The sequence below is a fragment of the Anopheles funestus genome, chromosome 2RL (assembly GCF_943734845.2).
Source record: "Anopheles funestus chromosome 2RL, idAnoFuneDA-416_04, whole genome shotgun sequence".
Lineage (NCBI taxonomy): Eukaryota > Metazoa > Arthropoda > Insecta > Diptera > Culicidae > Anopheles > Anopheles funestus.
This window is the reverse complement of record NC_064598.1, coordinates 90,808,294-90,829,885: the sequence shown is the minus strand read 5'-3', so window position 1 is coordinate 90,829,885 and position 21,592 is coordinate 90,808,294. Positions and strand designations below refer to the sequence as shown.

The window sequence follows — 21,592 nt, the reverse complement described above, 5'->3', positions numbered from 1 at the left end:
CCTCGAATAACTTCCGACCCGGACACCTGAGAGCATGGCCGTCCAAGAAGAAAATGTAGCCATTGTTGCCATCTATCGACCACAGGTTAAAGATTGGCGATCCGTTGGATACGGACCGAATTATAGGCAAAACTTGGTGCAAAAATGAGCCTTAGTAAATTTTTATATTTTTGATTTTTTTGATTTTTTGATTATTTTTCACTCTTTTTTTTATTTAAAGCATTACTTGAGTGAAAAGAAACACATTGCAACCTATTGGCATTAAAATAAAACAATTTCATTTTTTTGCAAAAATTCTCAAAAAAACGTAAGGGGTAAGCCTTATGAAATTTTCGAGTTGAAAATTTTTTAAAATTTTTTTTCTGATTTTTTATTCTATTTTTAATTTAAAGCATTATTTGAGTGAAAAGAAACACATTGCAACAAATTTGCATGAAAATATATCACATTTATAAATTTTGCTAAATTGCTCAAAAATGAGGAAAATTTTACATTTTCTCAAACAGGGTAAGGAACTTGGTTCCTTGAATAACTTCCGGCCCGGACACCTGAGAGCATGGCTGTCCAAGAAGAAAATGTAGCCATTGATGCCATCTATCGACCACAGGTTAAAGATTAGCGATCCGTTGGATACCGACCGAGTTATAAGCAAAATTTTGTACAACAATGAGGAAAATTTTACATTTTCTCAAACAGGGTAAGGAACTTGGTTCCTCGAATAACTTCCGACCCGGACACCTGAGAGCATGGCCGTCCAAGAAGAAAATGTAGCCATTGTTGCCATCTATCGACCACAGGTTAAAGATTGGCGATCCGTTGGATACGGACCGAGTTATAGGCAAAACTTGGTGCAAAAATGAGCCTTAGTAAATTTTCTTTTTTTTTAATTTTTTGATTTTTTTATTATTTTGCACTATTTTTTTATTTAAATCATTACTTTAGTGAAAAGAAACACATTGCAACCAATTGGCATTAAAATAAATCAATTTCATTTTTTTTGCAAAAATTCTCAAAAAAACGTAAGGGGTAAGCCTTATGAAATTTTCGAGTTGAAAATTTTTGTAAATTTTTTTTCTGATTTTTTATTCTATTTTTAATTTAAAGCATTATTTGAGTGAAGAGAAACACATTGCAACAAATTTGCATGAAAATATATCACATTTATAAATTTAGCTAAATTGCTCAAAAATGACCAAAATTTTACATTTTCTCAAACAGGGTAAGGAACTTGGTTCCTCGAATAACTTCCGGCCCGGACACCTGAGAGCATGGCTGTCCAAGAAGAAAATGTAGCCATTGATGCCATCTATCGACCACAGGTTAAAGATTAGCGATCCGTTGGATACCGACCGAGTTATAGGCAAAACTTGGTGCAAAAATGAGCCTTAGTAAATTTTCTTTTTTTTGAATTTTTTGATTTTTTTATTATTTTGCACTATTTTTTTTATTTAAATCATTACTTGAGTGAAAAGAAACACATTGCAACCAATTGGCATTAAAATAAATTAATTTCATTTTTTTGCAAAATTTCCCAAAAAAAACGTAAGGGGTAAGCCTTATGAAATTTTCGAGTTGAAAATTTTTTAAAATTTTTTTTCTGATTTTTTATTCTATTTTTAATTTAAAGCATTATTTGAGTGAAAAGAAACACATTGCAACAAATTTGCATGAAAATATATCACATTTATAAATTTTGCTAAATTGCTCAAAAATGACCAAAATTTTACATTTTCTCAAACAGGGCAAGGAACTTGGTTCCTCGAATAACTTCCGACCCGGACACCTGAGAGCATGGCCGTCCAAGAAGAAAATGTAGCCATTGTTGCCATCTATCGACCACAGGTTAAAGATTGGCGATCCGTTGGATACCGACCGAGTTATAGGCAAAACTTGGTGCAAAAATGAGCCTTAGTAAATTTTCTTTTTTTGAATTTTTTGATTTTTTGATTATTTTGCACTATTTTTTTTATTTAAATCATTACTTGAGTGAAAAGAAACACATTGCAACCAATTGGCACTAAAATAAATCAATTTCATTTTTTTTGCAAAATTTCCCAAAAAAACGTAAGGGGTAAGCCTTATGAAATTTTCGACTTGAAAATTTTTTTAAATTTTTTTTGTGATTTTTTATTCTATTTTTAATTTAAAGCATTATTTGAGTGAAAAGAAACACATTGCAACAAATTTGCATGAAAATATATCACATTTATAAATTTAGCTAAATTACTCAAAAATGACCAATATTTTACATTTTCTCAAACAGGGTAAGGAACTTGGTTCCTCGAATAACTTCCGACCCGGACACCTGAGAGCGTGGCCGTCCAAAAAGAAAATGTAGCCATTGTTGCCATCTATCGACCACAGGTTAAAGATTGGCGATCCGTTGGATACGGACCGAGTTATAGGCAAAACTTGGTGCAAAAATGAGCCTTAGTAAATTTTCTTTTTTTTGAATTTTTTGATTTTTTTATTATTTTGCACTATTTTTTTATTTAAATCATTACTTGAGTGAAAAGAAACACATTGCAACCAATTGGCATTAAAATAAATCATTTTCATTTTTTTTGCAAAAATTCTCAAAAAAACGTAAGGGGTAAGCCTTATGAAATTTTCGAGTTGAAAATTTTTTAAAATTTTTTTTCTGATTTTTTATTCTATTTTTAATTTAAAGCATTATTTGAGTGAAAAGAAACACATTGCAACAAATTTGCATGAAAATATATCACATTTATAAATTTTGCTAAATTGCTCAAAAATGACCAAAATTTTACATTTTCTCAAACAGGGTAAGGAACTTGGTTCCTCGAATAACTTCCGGCCCGGACACCTGAGAGCATGGCTGTCCAAGAAGAAAATGTAGCCATTGTTGCCATCTATCGACCACAGGTTAAAGATTGGCGATCCGTTGGATACAGACCGAGATATAAGCAAAACTTGGAGCAAAAATGAGCCTTAGTAAATTTTTATATTTTTGAATTTTTTGATTTTTTGATTATTTTTCACTCTTTTTTTTATTTAAATCATTACTTGAGTGAAAAGAAACACATTGCAACCAATTGGCAATAAATCCGTTGGATACAGACCGAGTTATAAGCAAAACTTGGAGCAAAACTGAGCCTTAGTAAATTTTTATATTTTTGAATTTTTTGATTTTTTGATTATTTTTCACTCTTTTTTTTATTTAAATCATTACTTGAGTGAAAAGAAACACATTGCAACCAATTGGCATTAAAATAAATCAATTTCATTTTTTTTTGCAAAATTTCCCACAAAAAACGTAAGGGGTAAGCCTTATGAAATTTTCGAGTTGAAAATTTTTGTAAATTTTTTTTCTGATTTTTTATTCTATTTTTAATTTAAAGCATTTTTTGAGTGAAAAGAAACACATTGCAACAAATTTGCATGAAAATTTATCACATTTATAAATTTTGCTAAATTGCTCAAAAATGACCAAAATTTTACATTTTCTCAAACAGGGTAAGGAACTTGGTTCCTCGAATAACTTCCGGCCCGGACACCTGAGAGCATGGCCGTCCAAGAAGAAAATGTAGCCATTGTTGCCATCTATCGACCACAGGTTAAAGATTAGCGATCCGTTGGATACGGACCGAGTTATAGGCAAAACTTGGTGCAAAAATGAGCCTTAGTAAATTTTCTTTTTTTGAATTTTTTGATTTTTTTATTATTTTGCACTATTTTTTTTATTTAAAACATTACTGGAGTGAAAAGAAACACATTGCAACCAATTGGCATTAAAATAAATCAATTTCATTTTTTTTGCAAAATTTCTCAAAAAAAACGTAAGGGGTAAGCCTTATGAAATTTTCGAGTTGAAAATTTTTAAAGTTTTTTTTCTGATTTTTTATTCTATTTTTAATTTAAAGCATTATTTGAGTGAAAAGAAACACATTGCAACAAATTTGCATGAAAATATATCACATTTATAAATTTTGCTAAATTGCTCAAAAATGACCAAAATTTTACATTTTCTCAAACAGGGTAAGGAACTTGGTTCCTCGAATAACTTCCGGCCCGGACACCTGAGAGCATGGCTGTCCAAGAAGAAAATGTAGCCATTGATGCCATCTATCGACCACAGGTTAAAGATTGGCGATCCGTTGGATACGGACCGAGTTATAGGCAAAACTTGGTGCAAAAATGAGGCTTAGTAAATTTTCAGTTTTTTTGAATTTTTTGATTTTTTTATTATTTTGCACTATTTTTTTATTTAAATCATTACTTCAGTGAAAAGAAACACATTGCAACCAATTGGCATTAAAATAAATCAATTTCATTTTTTTTGCAAAATTTCCCAAAAAAAAACGTAAGGGGTAAGCCTTATGAAATTTTCGAGTTGAAAATTTTTTAAAATTTTTTTTCTGATTTTTTATTCTATTTTTAATTTAAAGCATTATTTGAGTGAAAAGAAACACATTGCAACAAATTTGCATGAAAATATATCACATTTATAAATTTTGCTAAATTGCTCAAAAATGACCAAAATTTTACATTTTCTCAAACAGGGTAAGGAACTTGGTTCCTCGAATAACTTCCGGCCCGGACACCTGAGAGCATGGCTGTCCAAGAAGAAAATGTAGCCATTGATGCCATCTATCGACCACAGGTTAAAGATTGGCAATCCGTTGGATACGGACCGAGTTATAGGCAAAACTGGGTGCAACAATGAGGAAAATTTTACATTTTCTCAAACAGGGTAAGGAACTTGGTTCCTCGAATAACTTCCGACCCGGACACCTGAGAGCATGGCCGTCCAAGAAGAAAATGTAGCCATTGTTGCCATCTATCGACCACAGGTTAAAGATTGGCGATCCGTTGGATACGGACCGAGTTATAGGCAAAACTTGGTGCAAAAATGAGGCTTAGTAAATTTTCTGTTTTTTTGAATTTTTTGATTTTTTTATTATTTTGCACTATTTTTTTTATTTAAATCATTACTTCAGTGAAAAGAAACACATTGCAACCAATTGGCATTAAAATAAATCAATTTCATTTTTTGTGCAAAAATTCTCTAAAAAACGTAAGGGGTAAGCCTTATGAAATTTTCGAGTGGAAAATTTTTTTGAAATTTTTTTCAGAATTTTTATTCTTTTTTTAATTTAAAGCATTATTTGAGTGAAAAGAAACACATTGCAACAAATTTGCATGAAAATATATCACATTTATAAATTTTGCAAAAATGCTCAAAAATGACCAAAATTTTACATTTTCTCAAACAGGGTAAGGAACTTGGTTCCTCGAATAACTTCCGGCCCGGACACCTGAGAGCATGGCTGTCCAAGAAGAAAATGTAGCCATTGTTGCCATCTATCGACCACAGGTTAAAGATTGGCAATCCGTTGGATACGGACCGAGTTATAAGCAAAATTTTGTGCAACAATGAGGAAAATTTTACATTTTCTCAAACAGGGTAAGGAACTTGGTTCCTCGAATAACTTCCGACCCGGACACCTGAGAGCATGGCCGTCCAAGAAGAAAATGTAGCCATTGTTGCCATCTATCGACCACAGGTTAAAGATTGGCGATCCGTTGGATACGGACCGAGTTATAGGCAAAACTTGGTGCAAAAATGAGGCTTAGTAAATTTTCTGTTTTTTTGAATTTTTTGATTTTTTTATTATTTTGCACTATTTTTTTTATTTAAATCATTACTTCAGTGAAAAGAAACACATTGCAACCAATTGGCATTAAAATAAATCAATTTCATTTTTTTTGCAAAATTTCCCAAAAAAAACGTAAGGGGTAAGCCTTATGAAATTTTCGAGTTGAAAATTTTTTAAAATTTTTTTCTGATTTTTTATTCTATTTTTAATTTAAAGCATTATTTGAGTGAAAAGAAACACATTGCAACAAATTTGCATGAAAATATATCACATTTATAAATTTTGCAAAAATGCTCAAAAATGACCAAAATTTTACATTTTCTCAAACAGGGTAAGGAACTTGGTTCCTCGAATAACTTCCGGCCCGGACACCTGAGAGCATGGCTGTCCAAGAAGAAAATGTAGCCATTGTTGCCATCTATCGACCACAGGTTAAAGATTGGCAATCCGTTGGATACGGACCGAGTTATAGGCAAAACTGGGTGCAACAATGAGGAAAATTTTACATTTTCTCAAACAGGGTAAGGAACTTGGTTCCTCGAATAACTTCCGACCCGGACACCTGAGAGCATGGCCGTCCAAGAAGAAAATGTAGCCATTGTTGCCATCTATCGACCACAGGTTAAAGATTGGCGATCCGTTGGATACGGACCGAGTTATAGGCAAAACTTGGTGCAAAAATGAGCCTTAGTAAATTTTTATATTTTTGAATTTTTTGATTTTTTGATTATTTTTCACTCTTTTTTTTATTTAAAGCATTACTTGAGTGAAAAGAAACACATTGCAACCGATTGGCATTAAAATAAAACAATTTCATTTTTTTGCAAAAATTCTCAAAAAAACGTAAGGGGTAAGCCTTATGAAATTTTCGAGTTGAAAATTTTTTAAAATTTTTTTTGTGATTTTTTATTCTATTTTTAATTTAAAGCATTATTTGAGTGAAAAGAAACACATTGCAACAAATTTGCATGAAAATATATCACATTTATAAATTTTGCAAAAATGCTCAAAAATGAGGAAAATTTTACATTTTCTCAAACAGGGTAAGGAACTTGGTTCCTCGAATAACTTCCGGCCCGAACACCTGAGAGCATGGCTGTCCAAGAAGAAAATGTAGCCATTGATGCCATCTATCGACCACAGGTTAAAGATTAGCGATCCGTTGGATACCGACCGAGTTATAAGCAAAATTTTGTACAACAATGAGGAAAATTTTACATTTTCTCAAACAGGGTAAGGAACTTGGTTCCTCGAATAACTTCCGGCCCGGACACCTGAGAGCATGGCTGTCCAAGAAGAAAATGTAGCCATTGATGCCATCTATCGACCACAGGTTGAAGATTGGCGATCCGTTGGATACGGACCGAGTTATAGGCAAAACTTGGTGCAAAAATGAGCCTTAGTAAATTTTCTTTTTTTGAATTTTTTGATTTTTTTATTATTTTGCACTATTTTTTTTATTTAAATCATTACTTGAGTGAAAAGAAACACATTGCAACCAATTGGCATTAAAATAAATCAATTTCATTTTTTTTGCAAAATTTCCCAAAAAAACGTAAGGGGTAAGCCTTATGAAATTTTCGAGTTGAAAATTTTTTAAAATTTTTTTTCTGATTTTTTATTCTATTTTTAATTTAAAGCATTATTTGAGTGAAAAGAAACACATTGCAACAAATTTGCATGAAAATATATCACATTTATAAATTTTGCAAAAATGCTCAAAAATGAGGAAAATTTTACATTTTCTCAAACAGGGTAAGGAACTTGGTTCCTCGAATAACTTCCGACCCGGACACCTGAGAGCATGGCCGTCCAAGAAGAAAATGTAGCCATTGTTGCCATCTATCGACCACAGGTTAAAGATTGGCGATCCGTTGGATACGGACCGAGTTATAGGCAAAACTTGGTGCAAAAATGAGCCTTAGTAAATTTTTATATTTTTGAATTTTTTGATTTTTTGATTATTTTTCACTCTTTTTTTTATTTAAAGCATTACTTGAGTGAAAAGAAACACATTGCAACCGATTGGCATTAAAATAAAACAATTTCATTTTTTTGCAAAAATTCTCAAAAAAACGTAAGGGGTAAGCCTTATGAAATTTTCGAGTTGAAAATTTTTTAAAATTTTTTTTGTGATTTTTTATTCTATTTTTAATTTAAAGCATTATTTGAGTGAAAAGAAACACATTGCAACAAATTTGCATGAAAATATATCACATTTATAAATTTTGCAAAAATGCTCAAAAATGAGGAAAATTTTACATTTTCTCAAACAGGGTAAGGAACTTGGTTCCTCGAATAACTTCCGGCCCGAACACCTGAGAGCATGGCTGTCCAAGAAGAAAATGTAGCCATTGATGCCATCTATCGACCACAGGTTAAAGATTAGCGATCCGTTGGATACCGACCGAGTTATAAGCAAAATTTTGTACAACAATGAGGAAAATTTTACATTTTCTCAAACAGGGTAAGGAACTTGGTTCCTCGAATAACTTCCGACCCGGACACCTGAGAGCATGGCCGTCCAAGAAGAAAATGTAGCCATTGTTGCCATCTATCGACCACAGGTTAAAGATTGGCGATCCGTTGGATACGGACCGAGTTATAGGCAAAACTTGGTGCAAAAATGAGCCTTAGTAAATTTTCTTTTTTTGAATTTTTTGATTTTTTTATTATTTTGCACTATTTTTTTTATTTAAATCATTACTTGAGTGAAAAGAAACACATTGCAACCAATTGGCATTAAAATAAATCAATTTCATTTTTTTTGCAAAATTTCCCAAAAAAACGTAAGGGGTAAGCCTTATGAAATTTTCGAGTTGAAAATTTTTTAAAATTTTTTTTCTGATTTTTTATTCTATTTTTAATTTAAAGCATTATTTGAGTGAAAAGAAACACATTGCAACAAATTTGCATGAAAATATATCACATTTATAAATTTTGCAAAAATGCTCAAAAATGAGGAAAATTTTACATTTTCTCAAACAGGGTAAGGAACTTGGTTCCTCGAATAACTTCCGGCCCGGACACCTGAGAGCATGGCTGTCCAAGAAGAAAATGTAGCCATTGATGCCATCTATCGACCACAGGTTGAAGATTGGCGATCCGTTGGATACGGACCGAGTTATAGGCAAAACTTGGTGCAAAAATGAGCCTTAGTAAATTTTCTTTTTTTGAATTTTTTGATTTTTTTATTATTTTGCACTATTTTTTTTATTTAAATCATTACTTGAGTGAAAAGAAACACATTGCAACCAATTGGCATTAAAATAAATCAATTTCATTTTTTTTGCAAAATTTCCCAAAAAAACGTAAGGGGTAAGCCTTATGAAATTTTCGAGTTGAAAATTTTTTAAAATTTTTTTTCTGATTTTTTATTCTATTTTTAATTTAAAGCATTATTTGAGTGAAAAGAAACACATTGCAACAAATTTGCATGAAAATATATCACATTTATAAATTTTGCAAAAATGCTCAAAAATGAGGAAAATTTTACATTTTCTCAAACAGGGTAAGGAACTTGGTTCCTCGAATAACTTCCGACCCGGACACCTGAGAGCATGGCCGTCCAAGAAGAAAATGTAGCCATTGTTGCCATCTATCGACCACAGGTTAAAGATTGGCGATCCGTTGGATACGGACCGAGTTATAGGCAAAACTTGGTGCAAAAATGAGCCTTAGTAAATTTTCTTTTTTTGAATTTTTTGATTTTTTTATTATTTTGCACTATTTTTTTTATTTAAATCATTACTTGAGTGAAAAGAAACACATTGCAACCAATTGGCATTAAAATAAATCAATTTCATTTTTTTTGCAAAATTTCCCAAAAAAACGTAAGGGGTAAGCCTTATGAAATTTTCGAGTTGAAAATTTTTTAAAATTTTTTTTCTGATTTTTTATTCTATTTTTAATTTAAAGCATTATTTGAGTGAAAAGAAACACATTGCAACAAATTTGCATGAAAATATATCACATTTATAAATTTTGCAAAAATGCTCAAAAATGAGGAAAATTTTACATTTTCTCAAACAGGGTAAGGAACTTGGTTCCTCGAATAACTTCCGGCCCGGACACCTGAGAGCATGGCTGTCCAAGAAGAAAATGTAGCCATTGATGCCATCTATCGACCACAGGTTAAAGATTAGCGATCCGTTGGATACCGACCGAGTTATAAGCAAAATTTTGTACAACAATGAGGAAAATTTTACATTTTCTTAAACAGGGTAAGGAACTTGGTTCCTCGAATAACTTCCGACCCGGACACCTGAGAGCATGGCCGTCCAAGAAGAAAATGTAGCCATTGTTGCCATCTATCGACCACAGGTTAAAGATTGGCGATCCGTTGGATACGGACCGAGTTATAGGCAAAACTTGGTGCAAAAATGAGCCTTAGTAAATTTTCTTTTTTTTTGAATTTTTTGATTTTTTTATTATTTTGCACTATTTTTTTATTTAAATCATTACTTGAGTGAAAAGAAACACATTGCAACCAATTGGCATTAAAATAAATCAATTTCATTTTTTTTGCAAAATTTTTCAAAAAAAAACGTAAGGGGTAAGCCTTATGAAATTTTCGAGTTGAAAATTTTTTAAAATTTTTTTTCTGATTTTTTATTCTATTTTTAATTTAAAGCATTATTTGAGTGAAAAGAAACACATTGCAACAAATTTGCATGAAAATATATCACATTTATAAATTTTGCTAAATTGCTCAAAAATTAACAAAATTTTACATTTTCTCAAACAGGGCAAGGAACTTTGTTCCTCGAATAACTTCCGACCCGAACACCTGAGAGCATGGCCGTCCAAGAAGAAAATGTAGCCATTGTTGCCATCTATCGACCACAGGTTAAAGATTGGCAATCCGTTGGATACGGACCGAGTTATAGGCAAAACTTGGTGCAACAATGAGGAAAATTTTACATTTTCTCAAACAAGGTAAGGAACTTGGTTCCTCGAATAACTTCCGACCCGGACACCTGAGAGCATGGCCGTCCAAGAAGAAAATGTAGCCATTGTTGCCATCTATCGACCACAGGTTAAAGATTGGCGATCCGTTGGATACGGACCGAGTTATAGGCAAAACTTGGTGCAAAAATGAGCCTTAGTAAATTTTCTTTTTTTTGAATTTTTTGATTTTTTTATTATTTTGCACTATTTTTTTATTTAAATCATTACTTGAGTGAAAAGAAACACATTGCAACCAATTGGCATTAAAATAAATCAATTTCATTTTTTTTGCAAAATTTTTCAAAAAAAAACGTAAGGGGTAAGCCTTATGAAATTTTCGAGTTGAAAATTTTTTAAAATTTTTTTTCTGATTTTTTATTCTATTTTTAATTTAAAGCATTATTTGAGTGAAAAGAAACACATTGCAACAAATTTGCATGAAAATATATCACATTTATAAATTTTGCAAAAATGCTCAAAAATGAGGAAAATTTTACATTTTCTCAAACAGGGTAAGGAACTTGGTTCCTCGAATAACTTCCGGCCCGGACACCTGAGAGCATGGCTGTCCAAGAAGAAAATGTAGCCATTGATGCCATCTATCGACCACAGGTTGAAGATTAGCGATCCGTTGGATACCGACCGAGTTATAAGCAAAATTTTGTACAACAATGAGGAAAATTTTACATTTTCTCAAACAGGGTAAGGAACTTGGTTCCTCGAATAACTTCCGACCCGGACACCTGAGAGCATGGCCGTCCAAGAAGAAAATGTAGCCATTGTTGCCATCTATCGACCACAGGTTAAAGATTGGCGATCCGTTGGATACGGACCGAGTTATAGGCAAAACTTGGTGCAAAAATGAGCCTTAGTAAATTTTCTTTTTTTTTTAATTTTTTGATTTTTTTATTATTTTGCACTATTTTTTTATTTAAATCATTACTTGAGTGAAAAGAAACACATTGCAACCAATTGGCATTAAAATAAATCAATTTCATTTTTTTTGCAAAATTTTTCAAAAAAAAACGTAAGGGGTAAGCCTTATGAAATTTTCGAGTTGAAAATTTTTTAAAATTTTTTTTCTGATTTTTTATTCTATTTTTAATTTAAAGCATTATTTGAGTGAAAAGAAACACATTGCAACAAATTTGCATGAAAATATATCACATTTATAAATTTTGCTAAATTGCTCAAAAATTAACAAAATTTTACATTTTCTCAAACAGGGCAAGGAACTTTGTTCCTCGAATAACTTCCGACCCGAACACCTGAGAGCATGGCCGTCCAAGAAGAAAATGTAGCCATTGTTGCCATCTATCGACCACAGGTTAAAGATTGGCAATCCGTTGGATACGGACCGAGTTATAGGCAAAACTGGGTGCAACAATGAGGAAAATTTTACATTTTCTCAAACAGGGTAAGGAACTTGGTTCCTCGAATAACTTCCGGCCCGGACACCTGAGAGCATGGCCGTCCAAGAAGAAAATGTAGCCATTGTTGCCATCTATCGACCACAGGTTAAAGATTGGCGATCCGTTGGATACGGACCGAGTTATAGGCAAAACTTGGTGCAAAAATGAGCCTTAGTAAATTTTCTGTTTTTTTGAATTTTTTGATTTTTGTATTATTTTGCACTATTTTTTTATTTAAATCATTACTTGAGTGAAAAGAAACACATTGCAACCAATTGGCATTAAAATAAATCAATTTTATTTTTTTTGCAAAATTTCTCAAAAAAAACGTAAGGGGTAAGCCTTATGAAATTTTCGAGTTGATAATTTTTTAAAATTTTTTTTCTGAATTTTTATTCTATTTTTAATTTAAAGCATTATTTGAGTGAAAAGAAACACATTGCAACAAATTTGCATGAAAATATATCACATTTATAAATTTTGCTAAATTGCTCAAAAATTAACAAAATTTTACATTTTCTCAAACAGGGCAAGGAACTTGGTTCCTCGAATAACTTCCGGCCCGGACACCGGAGAGCATGGCCGTCCAAGAAGAAAATGTAGCCATTGATGCCATCTATCGACCACAGGTTAAAGATTGGCGATCCGTTGGATACGGACCGAGTTATAGGCAAAACTTGGTGCAAAAATGAGCCTTAGTAAATTTTCTTTTTTTGAATTTTTTGATTTTTTTATTATTTTGCACTATTTTTTTTATTTAAATCATTACTTGAGTGAAAAGAAACACATTGCAACCAATTGGCATTAAAATAAATCAATTTCATTTTTTTTGCAAAATTTCCCAAAAAAACGTAAGGGGTAAGCCTTATGAAATTTTCGACTTGAAAATTTTTTAAAATTTTTTTTGTGATTTCTTATTCTATTTTTAATTTAAAGCATTATTTGAGTGAAAAGAAACACATTGCAACAAATTTGCATGAAAATATATCACATTTATAAATTTAGCTAAATTACTCAAAAATGACCAAAATTTTACATTTTCTCAAACAGGGTAAGGAACTTGGTTCCTCGAATAACTTCCGGCCCGGACACCTGAGAGCATGGCTGTCCAAGAAGAAAATGTAGCCATTGATGCCATCTATCGACCACAGGTTAAAGATTAGAGATCCGTTGGATACCGACCGAGTTATAAGCAAAATTTTGTGCAACAATGAGGAAAATTTTACATTTTCTCAAACAGGGTAAGGAACTTGGTTCCTCGAATAACTTCCGGCGCGGACACCTGAGAGCATGGCCGTCCAAAAAGAAAATGTAGCCATTGTTGTCATCTATCGACCACAGGTTAAAGATTGGCGATCCGTTGGATACGGACCGAGTTATAGGCAAAACTTGGTGCAAAAATGAGCCTTAGTAAATTTTCTTTTTTTGAATTTTTTGATTTTTTTTATTATTTTTCACTCTTTTTTTCATTTAAAGCATTACTTGAGTGAAAAGAAACACATTGCAACCGATTGGCATTAGAATAAAACAATTTCATTTTTTTTGCAAAAATTCTCAAAAAAACGTAAGGGGTAAGCCTTATGAAATTTTCGAGTTGAAAATTTTTTAAAAATTTTTTTCTGATTTTTTATTCTATTTTTAATTTAAAGCATTATTTGAGTGAAAAGAAACACATTGCAACAAATTTGCATGAAAATATATCACATTTATAAATTTTGCTAAATTGCTCAAAAATGAGGAAAATTTGACATTTTCTCAAACAGGGTAAGGAACTTGGTTCCTCGAATAACTTCCGGCCCGGACACCTGAGAGCATGGCTGTCCAAGAAGAAAATGTAGCCATTGTTGCCATCTATCGACCACAGGTTAAAGATTGGCAATCCGTTGGATACGGACCGAGTTATAGGCAAAACTGGGTGCAACAAAGAGGAAAATTTTACATTTTCTCAAACAGGGTAAGGAACTCGGTTCCTCGAATAACTTCCGGCGCGGACACCTGAGAGCATGGCCGTCCAAGAAGAAAATGTAGCCATTGTTGTCATCTATCGACCACAGGTTAAAGATTGGCGATCCGTTGGATACGGACCGAGTTATAGGCAAAACTTGGTGCAAAAATGAGCCTTAGTAAATTTTCTTTTTTTGAATTTTTTGATTTTTTTTATTATTTTTCACTCTTTTTTTCATTTAAAGCATTACTTGAGTGAAAAGAAACACATTGCAACCGATTGGCATTAGAATAAAACAATTTCATTTTTTTTGCAAAAATTCTCAAAAAAACGGAAGGGGTAAGCCTTATGAAATTTTCGAGTTGAAAATTTTTTAAAATTTTTTTTCTGATTTTTTATTCTATTTTTAATTTAAAGCATTATTTGAGTGAAAAGAAACACATTGCAACAAATTTGCATGAAAATATATCACATTTATAAATTTTGCTAAATTGCTCAAAAAAGACCAAAATCTTACATTTTCTCAAACAGGGGAAGGAACTTGGTTCCTCGAATAACTTCCGGCCCGGACACCTGAGAGCATGGCTGTCCAAGAAGAAAATGTAGCCATTGATGCCATCTATCGACCACAGGTTAAAGATTAGCGATCCGTTGGATACCGACCGAGTTATAAGCAAAATTTTGTGCAACAATGAGGAAAATTTTACATTTTCTCAAACAGGGTAAGGAACTTGGTTCCTCGAATAAATTCCGACCCGAACACCTGAGAGCATGGCCGTCCAAGAAGAAAATGTAGCCATTGATGCCATCTATCGACCACAGGTTAAAGATTGGCGATCCGTTGGATACGGACCGAGTTATAGGCAAAACTTGGTGCAAAAATGAGCCTTAGTAAATTTTCTTTTTTTGAATTTTTTGATTTTTTTTATTATTTTGCACTATTTTTTTTATTTAAATCATTACTTGAGTGAAAAGAAACACATTGCAACCAATTGGCATTAAAATAAATCAATTTCATTTTTTTTTGCAAAATTTCCCAAAAAAAACGTAAGGGGTAAGCCTTATGAAATTTTCGAGTTGAAAATTTTTTAAAATTTTTTTTGTGATTTTTTATTCTATTTTTAATTTAAAGCATTATTTGAGTGAAAAGAAACACATTGCAACAAATTTGCATGAAAATATATCACATTTATAAATTTTGCTAAATTGCTCAAAAAAGACCAAAATCTTACATTTTCTCAAACAGGGGAAGGAACTTGGTTCCTCGAATAACTTCCGGCCCGGACACCTGAGAGCATGGCTGTCCAAGAAGAAAATGTAGCCATTGATGCCATCTATCGACCACAGGTTAAAGATTAGCGATCCGTTGGATACCGACCGAGTTATAAGCAAAATTTTGTGCAACAATGAGGAAAATTTTACATTTTCTCAAACAGGGTAAGGAACTTGGTTCCTCGAATAACTTCCGACCCGGACACCTGAGAGCATGGCCGTCCAAGAAGAAAATGTAGCCATTGTTGCCATCTATCGACCACAGGTTAAAGATTGGCGATCCGTTGGATACGGACCGAGTTATAGGCAAAACTTGGTGCAAAAATGAGCCTTAGTAAATTTTCTTTTTTTTGAATTTTTTGATTTTTTTATTATTTTGCACTATTTTTTTATTTAAATCATTACTTGAGTGAAAAGAAACACATTGCAACCAATTGGCATTAAAATAAATCAATTTCATTTTTTTTGCAAAATTTCTCAAAAAAACGTAAGGGGTAAGCCTTATGAAATTTTCGAGTTGAAAATTTTTTAAAATTTTTTTTCTGATTTTTTATTCTATTTTTAATTTAAAGCATTATTTGAGTGAAAAGAATCACATTGCAACAAATTTGCATGAAAATATATCACATTTATAAATTTAGCTAAATTACTCAAAAATGACCAAAATTTTACATTTTCTCAAACAGGGTAAGGAACTTGGTTCCTCGAATAACTTCCGGCCCGGACACCTGAGAGCATGACTGTCCAAAAAGAAAATGTAGCCATTGATGCCATCTATCGACCACAGGTTGAAGATTGGCGATCCGTTGGATACGGACCGAGTTATAGGCAAAACTTGGTGCAAAAATGAGCCTTAGTAAATTTTCTTTTTTTTTTTAATTTTTTGATTTTTTTATTATTTTGCACTATTTTTTTATTTAAATCATTACTTGAGTGAAAAGAAACACATTGCAACCAATTGGCATTAAAATAAATCAATTTCATTTTTTTTGCAAAATTTCCCAAAAAAACGTAAGGGGTAAGCCTTATGAAATTTTCGACTTGAAAATTTTTTAAAATTTTTTTTGTGATTTTTTATTCTATTTTTAATTTAAAGCATTATTTGAGTGAAAAGAAACACATTGCAACAAATTTGCATGAAAATATATCACATTTATAAATTTAGCTAAATTACTCAAAAATGACCAAAATTTTACATTTTCTCAAACAGGGTAAGGAACTTGGTTCCTCGAATAACTTCCGGCCCGGACACCTGAGAGCATGGCTGTCCAAGAAGAAAATGTAGCCATTGTTGCCATCTATCGACCACAGGTTAAAGATTGGCGATCCGTTGGATACAGACCGAGTTATAAGCAAAACTTGGTGCAAAAATGAGCCTTAGTAAATTTTCTTTTTTTTGAATTTTTTGATTTTTTTATTATTTTGCACTATTTTTTTATTTAAATCATTACTTGAGTGAAAAGAAACACATTGCAACCAATTGGCATTAAAATAAATCAATTTCATTTTTTTTGCAAAATTTCTCAAAAAAAACGTAAGGGGTAAGCCTTATGAAATTTTCGAGTTGAAAATTTTTTAATTTTTTTTTTCTGATTTTTTATTCTATTTTTAATTTAAAGCATTATTTGAGTGAAAAGAAACACATTGCAACAAATTTGCATGAAAATATATCACATTTATAAATTTTGCTAAATTGCTCAAAAAAGACCAAAATCTTACATTTTCTCAAACAGGGGAAGGAACTTGGTTCCTCGAATAACTTCCGGCCCGGACACCTGAGAGCATGGCTGTCCAAGAAGAAAATGTAGCCATTGATGCCATCTATCGACCACAGGTTAAAGATTAGCGATCCGTTGGATACCGACCGAGTTATAAGCAAAATTTTGTGCAACAATGAGGAAAATTTTACATTTTCTCAAACAGGGTAAGGAACTTGGTTCCTCGAATAACTTCCGACCCGGACACCTGAGAGCATGGCCGTCCAAGAAGAAAATGTAGCCATTGTTGCCATCTATCGACCACAGGTTAAAGATTGGCGATCCGTTGGATACGGACCGAGTTATAGGCAAAACTTGGTGCAAAAATGAGCCTTAGTAAATTTTCTTTTTTTGAATTTTTTGATTTTTTTATTATTTTGCACTATTTTTTTATTTAAATCATTACTTGAGTGAAAAGAAACACATTGCAACCAATTGGCATTAAAATAAATCAATTTCATTTTTTTTGCAAAATTTCTCAAAAAAAACGTAAGGGGTAAGCCTTATGAAATTTTCGAGTTGAAAATTTTTTAAAATTTTTTTTCTGATTTTTTATTCTATTTTTAATTTAAAGCATTATTTGAGTGAAAAGAATCACATTGCAACAAATTTGCATGAAAATATATCACATTTATAAATTTAGCTAAATTACTCAAAAATGACCAAAATTTTACATTTTCTCAAACAGGGTAAGGAACTTGGTTCCTCGAATAACTTCCGGCCCGGACACCTGAGAGCATGGCTGTCCAAGAAGAAAATGTAGCCATTGATGCCATCTATCGACCACAGGTTAAAGATTGGCAATCCGTTGGATACGGACCGAGTTATAGGCAAAACTGGGTGCAACAAAGAGGAAAATTTTACATTTTCTCAAACAGGGTAAGGAACTTGGTTCCTCGAATAACTTCCGGCGCGGACACCTGAGAGCATGGCCGTCCAAGAAGAAAATGTAGCCATTGTTGTCATCTATCGACCACAGGTTAAAGATTGGCGATCCGTTGGATACGGACCGAGTTATAGGCAAAACTTGGTGCAAAAATGAGCCTTAGTAAATTTTCTTTTTTTGAATTTTTTGATTTTTTTTATTATTTTTCACTCTTTTTTTCATTTAAAGCATTACTTGAGTGAAAAGAAACACATTGCAACCGATTGGCATTAGAATAAAACAATTTCATTTTTTTTGCAAAAATTCTCAAAAAAACGTAAGGGGTAAGCCTTATGAAATTTTCGAGTTGAAAATTTTTGTAAATTTTTTTTGTGATTTTTTATTCTATTTTTAATTTAAAGCATTATTTGAGTGAAAAGAAACACATTGCAACAAATTTGCATGAAAATATATCACATTTATAAATTTTGCTAAATTGCTCAAAAAAGACCAAAATCTTACATTTTCTCAAACAGGGGAAGGAACTTGGTTCCTCGAATAACTTCCGGCCCGGACACCTGAGAGCATGGCTGTCCAAGAAGAAAATGTAGCCATTGATGCCATCTATCGACCACAGGTTAAAGATTAGCGATCCGTTGGATACCGACCGAGTTATAAGCAAAATTTTGTGCAACAATGAGGAAAATTTTACATTTTCTCAAACAGGGTAAGGAACTTGGTTCCTCGAATAACTTCCGACCCGGACACCTGAGAGCATGGCCGTCCAAGAAGAAAATGTAGCCATTGTTGCCATCTATCGACCACAGGTTAAAGATTGGCGATCCGTTGGATACGGACCGAGTTATAGGCAAAACTTGGTGCAAAAATGAGCCTTAGTAAATTTTCTTTTTTTGAATTTTTTGATTTTTTTATTATTTTGCACTATTTTTTTATTTAAATCATTACTTGAGTGAAAAGAAACACATTGCAACCAATTGGCATTAAAATAAATCAATTTCATTTTTTTTGCAAAATTTCTCAAAAAAAACGTAAGGGGTAAGCCTTATGAAATTTTCGAGTTGAAAATTTTTTAAAATTTTTTTTCTGATTTTTTATTCTATTTTTAATTTAAAGCATTATTTGAGTGAAAAGAATCACATTGCAACAAATTTGCATGAAAATATATCACATTTATAAATTTAGCTAAATTACTCAAAAATGACCAAAATTTTACATTTTCTCAAACAGGGTAAGGAACTTGGTTCCTCGAATAACTTCCGGCCCGGACACCTGAGAGCATGACTGTCCAAGAAGAAAATGTAGCCATTGATGCCATCTATCGACCACAGGTTGAAGATTGGCGATCCGTTGGATACCGACCGAGTTATAAGCAAAATTTTGTGCAACAATGAGGAAAATTTTACATTTTCTCAAACAGGGTAAGGAACTTGGTTCCTCGAATAACTTCCGACCCGGACACCTGAGAGCGTGGCCGTCCAAGAAGAAAATGTAGCCATTGTTGCCATCTTTCGACCACAGGTTAAAGATTGGTGATCCGTTGGATACCGACCGAGTTATAGGCAAAACTTGGTGCAAGCATGAGCCTTAGTAAATTTTCTTTTTTTTGAATTTTTTGATTTTTTGATTATTTTTCACTCTTTTTTTTATTTAAAGCACTACTTGAGTGAAAAGAAACACATTGCAACCAATTGGCATTAAAATAAATCAATTTCATTTTTTTTGCAAAATTTCTCAAAAAAAACGTAAGGGGTAAGCCTTATGAAATTTTCGAGTTGAAAATTTTTTAATTTTTTTTTTCTGATTTTTTATTCTATTTTTAATTTAAAGCATTATTTGAGTGAAAAGAAACACATTGCAACAAATTTGCATGAAAATATATCACATTTATAAATTTTGCTAAATTGCTCAAAAATGACCAAAATTTTACATTTTCTCAAACAGGGTAAGGAACTTGGTTCCTCGAATAACTTCCGGCCCGGACACCTGAGAGCATGGCTGTCCAAGAAGAAAATGTAGCCATTGATGCCATCTATCGACCACAGGTTAAAGATTAGCAATCCGTTGGATACGGACCGAGTTATAGGCAAAATTTTGTGCAACAATGAGGAAAATTTTACATTTTCTCAAACAGGGTAAGGAACTTGGTTCCTCGAATAACTACTGGCACAGACATCTGAGAGCGTGGCCGTCCAAGAAGAAAATGTAGCCATTGTTGCCATCTATCGACCACAGGTTAAAGATTGGCGATCCGTTGGATACGGACCGAGTTATAAGCAAAACTTGGTGCAAAAATGAGCCTTAGTAAATTTTTATATTTTTGAATTTTTTGATTTTTTGATTATTTTTCACTCTTTTTTATATTTAAATCATTACTTCAGTGAAAAGAAACACATTGCAACCAATTGGCATTAAAATAAATCAATTTCATTTTTTTTGCAAAATTTCCCAAAAAAAACGTAAGGGGTAAGCCTTATGAAATTTTCGAGTTGAAAATTTTTTAAAATTTTTTTTCTGATTTTTTATTCTATTTTTAATTTAAAGCATTATTTGAGTGAAAAGAAACACATTGCAACAAATTTGCATGAAAATATATCACATTTATAAATTTTGCAAAAATGCTCAAAAATGACCAAAATTTTACATTTTCTCAAACAGGGTAAGGAACTTGGTTCCTCGAATAACTTCCTGCCCGGACACCTGAGAGCATGGCTGTCCAAGAAGAAAATGTAGCCATTGATGCCATCTATCGACCACAGGTTAAAGATTAGCGATCCGTTAGATACCAACCGAGTTATAAGCAAAATTTTTGTGCAACAATGAGGAAAATTTTACATTTTCTCAAACAGGGTAAGGAACTTGGTTCCTCGAATAAATTCCGACCCGGACACCTGAGAGCATGGCCGTCCAAGAAGAAAATGTAGCCATTGTTGCCATCTATCGACCACAGGTTAAAGATTGGCGATCCGTTGGATACGGACCGAGTTATAGGCAAAACTTGGTGCAAAAATGAGCCTTAGTAAATTTTCTTTATTTCGAATTTTTTGATTTTTTTATTATTTTGCACTATTTTTTTTATTTAAATTATTACTTTAGTGAAAAGAAACACATTGCAACCAATTGGCATTAAAATAAATCAATTTCATTTTTTTTGCAAAATTTCCCAAAAAAAACGTAAGGGGTAAGCCTTATAAAATTTTCGAGTTGAAAATTTTTTAAAATTTTTTTTCTGATTTTTTATTCTATTTTTAATTTAAAGCATTTTTTGAGTGAAAAGAAACACATTGCAACAAATTTGCATGAAAATATATCACATTTATAAATTTTGCTAAATTTCCCAAGGAAAAGCCAATAGCCTTAGGAATTTTTCAAGTTGGAGTGCATCGCACGATCGCTCCTGCGTGCAGCTGTGCTCCTGCTGTTCACAATAAGATAAGCGGAGCGATTTAGGTACCTCTTTCGCTCTTGACTCAACACGAGTTGTGGGCCCCATAAACAAATTGATGTATTTTAATGCGAATTGGTTGAAATAAGTTTCCTTTCACTCAAATAATACTTTAAAAAAAAGATAAAAAATAATAAAAAAATTCAAATAAATCTCAAAATTTGAAAATCTCCTCCTCTCTAGTTTAAAAACAGCACCGATTTAGCACGTTTTATCCCTGTTATGGTGGACGTGGTTGTAGCACGGAAGCTTTCCTGATCAGTGTGACTTCTTTTCCTGGCAATCGTGAAGATGATTGTGCCATGAG

At 32.4% G+C, this 21,592-nt stretch overlaps 1 protein-coding gene and 2 long non-coding RNA genes across 8 annotated transcripts in view; 1 reads left to right on the top strand and 2 right to left on the bottom strand.

Moving 5' to 3' along the window:
- The window catches only part of LOC125765722 (putative odorant-binding protein A10), a 53,493-nt gene that overhangs the window by 28,022 nt on the left and 3,879 nt on the right, over positions 1 to 21,592 (bottom strand). The gene's annotated exons all lie outside the window — the stretch shown is intronic.
- On the top strand, positions 3,409 to 17,845 carry LOC125765725 (uncharacterized). Of its 6 annotated transcripts, none has more exons than XR_007418610.1 (4): positions 3,409 to 3,577; positions 6,053 to 9,754; positions 13,848 to 16,511; positions 17,747 to 17,845. It is a non-coding gene; the product is annotated as an uncharacterized LOC125765725 (long non-coding RNA). The 6 variants fall into 6 exon arrangements; XR_007418614.1 differs by lacking the exon at positions 3,409 to 3,577 and adding an exon at positions 3,822 to 4,099 and having other exon boundaries at positions 8,189 to 9,754; XR_007418613.1 differs by lacking the exon at positions 3,409 to 3,577 and adding an exon at positions 4,085 to 4,099.
- LOC125765726 (uncharacterized) lies at positions 9,628 to 20,790 on the bottom strand. The gene is made up of 3 exons (XR_007418615.1): positions 20,732 to 20,790; positions 13,789 to 19,302; positions 9,628 to 9,695 (listed from the first exon to the last, which is right to left on the bottom strand). It is a non-coding gene; the product is annotated as an uncharacterized LOC125765726 (long non-coding RNA).